Source organism: Macrobrachium nipponense, chromosome 18 (assembly GCF_015104395.2).
Source record: "Macrobrachium nipponense isolate FS-2020 chromosome 18, ASM1510439v2, whole genome shotgun sequence".
Taxonomy (NCBI): domain Eukaryota; kingdom Metazoa; phylum Arthropoda; class Malacostraca; order Decapoda; family Palaemonidae; genus Macrobrachium; species Macrobrachium nipponense.
In genome coordinates, this window is record NC_087211.1 from 78,763,494 (window position 1) to 78,766,431 (window position 2,938).

General features: G+C 35.8%; 1 protein-coding gene across 1 annotated transcript in view; it reads right to left on the reverse strand.

The window, feature by feature from the left end:
* Positions 1 to 2,362, reverse strand: part of LOC135197232 (zinc metalloproteinase nas-23-like) — an 86,299-nt gene extending 83,937 nt beyond the window's left edge. The window contains exon 1 of the mRNA XM_064224317.1: positions 1,646 to 2,362. The gene's annotated coding sequence lies outside the window, so the exon portion shown is untranslated. The remainder of the gene's footprint in view (positions 1 to 1,645) is intronic.
* Positions 2,363 to 2,938: the final 576 nt, after the last annotated feature.

Genomic DNA, 2,938 nt, shown 5'->3' on the forward strand with positions numbered 1-2,938 from the left:
GCCTAATGGTAGCTTCTTTCTTTTCCCACCAACCCATCATAAAATAACATTCTTGTGTATATGGGTCTCAATGTCAATGTGGGTGGGGGAGGGGGGGGGGAACAAAAGGTAATGCAACCGCAATGTAAATCAAATTTGCGGTGGGTTAAGTAGCACTGCGCCCCAGTAGTAAAAAACAAAAACGAAAAATCTTAAAAATCTATTAAAGATGACCGCAAAAACACAAACATGCGATAACTGCACGAAAATTGCGTCTAATCGTTTACAATCTAGACCAAGGCGCGTTGAATCATCCAATTACGGCATGAACCAGAGACTAGGCTTTCATCAAAACGGGTGACCAAGGAATAAACATATCTCAAGAGACATAGCACATAGAGGAGAAAACAAGGGCAATATTATATTATTCTAATAGCGATCCGTGAAAGTGGGCTGAACTTAAGAGTTGCAATGTTACCGGAAGTAACTACTTGAAACCATCTGTTGCACTCCACATTATACGCTCAAGAAAATTCGTCATGGTATTTACAAACACACACACACACACACACACACACACACACCTAATATATATATAGTATATATATATATATATATATATATATATATATATAATATCAAATCTGAGTTTATATTAATCGCCTGAGTTAGCAGAATAATTTCGAAAATTATACCTGATTTTATTATATATACAACACATAATTAATACCCAATATATATATATGTATTATATACTATATATATATTCTATCTAATAATATATATATATCTATATATTCCTCTATATAATGTATTTAATCACGTCCAAACTTGTTCGTGATTCAGTTATATATATATATATATTATATATATATATATATATATATATCATATATATATATATATATATATATATATATATATATATATATACAACTGCAAACATCTTACAAAACCACTTTAAATAGGTCTTTCAAATTCACCCGTCTGATTCAATCACCTGTCTATTCTAGCTCACATCAGCTGCAAATGTCCAGAGCTACGACACACACTTATTTATTGTACGTGTCTGTAAAAAATTGCATGAGAGAGAGAGAGAGAGAGAGAGAGAGAGAGAGAGAGAGAGAGAGAGAGAGAGAGAGAGAGAGAGAGAGAGAGAGAGAACTTTATTTGGCTAACACATTCATGTAATAGATTACGCCTATTAAATCTTTTAAAAAGGGAAAATTCTCATGGAACTAAACAAACTATCCACATCCTATTCTCTTCGCTATAATTAAACACAATAAAAAGCTTGAGGCTCTGCGCATAGTTTCCCTAAAATGGAAAGTGAATGAAACTCAGTAGCAAAAGGAAGTGAGGTTAAGAGGTGCTCTTCACCGCCGCTAGAGAAGAAGAAAACGCGGTAGATTTACGACACCACAAATGAAAGGAACGAGAGAGAGAGAGAGAGAGAGAGAGAGAGAGAGAGAGAGAGAGAGAGTATAAACCAGGTAAAGGTGAGACTGGGGGCATGAGATAAAACATCTTTATCCAAAAAAGGACACGAGCGGACAAAAAAAAAAAAAAAAAAAATCCTTGAGAGGAAGGCTAAAGAGTTAACATTACAATGCGCCATGGTTTTATAACAAAGTAACATAAATATAGTCAAGATACCCCAACTTACCTCACTCATGGTAGATGGAAATGATGAAGACGATAACTTTCAGATGGTTGCAAGACTTCTAAAAATAGCTTTGGAATTATATACATAACATTCCGATAATTTTCTGGCCTGTAAACTGTTTAACCAGTGTGATCAAATTTGCAAAAGTCTAATTTAAGAACTGGTTGTGTACCTCTAGCTGGAACGAATATAGCGATTGCAAATAATGCCCACCGACTTCACGATCTGTGCAATGTCTAGTTCAGGTTCACAAGGATGAACGCCACTCTCACGCTGGTCCAACTTGATATCTTGGCCTACTATTGAAAAGTTAACAGGTAACCTTACAAAATGAAACAACTTTAATCGGTTTTCCGCAGTTTTTCAAGCAATGCTACCAGCAGCGAAAGTATCAGCAAATAATTAATTAACTTTATTCAAAACTTGAATAATTAATGTTATCGTGAAAGATGAATGAAACTTATCAGCAAGATTCACAAACAAACTGAAAACGCATGGTAGCTATGACATTTAACAAAATTTTCTGCTATATTCAGTTTTATACATATTTTCTTTCCAGAACGCAACACGACACAGAAGACACGACGTTCTTCTAACCTGATAATTCGTATATGATATGGTACGGACTAATGCTACGCCTCTTGACTAGATAACCCAACGACCAATATTCAGTGATTCGAGTCACGGAACAAGGACGCCAACCGCTCCCTTCCACACTTCGCCACTAACTGATATGATCTTTAGTGCCGTCGTACGCGCCACGCGGTACGCTGCAATATTATACTCTCGCTTTCGTGGGTCAAGACTGACTCGTACGTCTGACAGGCAAGCGTTTGTTTTGTTGTTGGAGCCATGTGACACTGACCGCGTACGATAGCTATGCAGGGTAATTTCGACACTAAACGTTTGCAGTTGGGGGCCAAACTATAATTTGCATTATTAAAGCATAACAAAGGTCGTTTGAGGTGATTTTTTACGTTCAAGGAAAATGACGTACTGGAGGAGTCTTATCGTGCAGAATCACACATTAACATGACAAATAAAACTATATGTGATAACTCCACTATTCTACTGTAACTGTATATATCAGGGAATGGTTTGACTTAACAGTTTTCATATCAAATCTTCCGTAACAGCAAAAAGTTTTACGATCAAATATAACACTTCGGAGAGAAAAAATGGTATAAGAAAATACAATGAAATAAGGCTTAAACTTTCAAATTGCAACTCAGTTTCCTGAATTATCACAATTTAACCCTGGGTACAATTTCTTCACAAACCTGGCAAAGCATT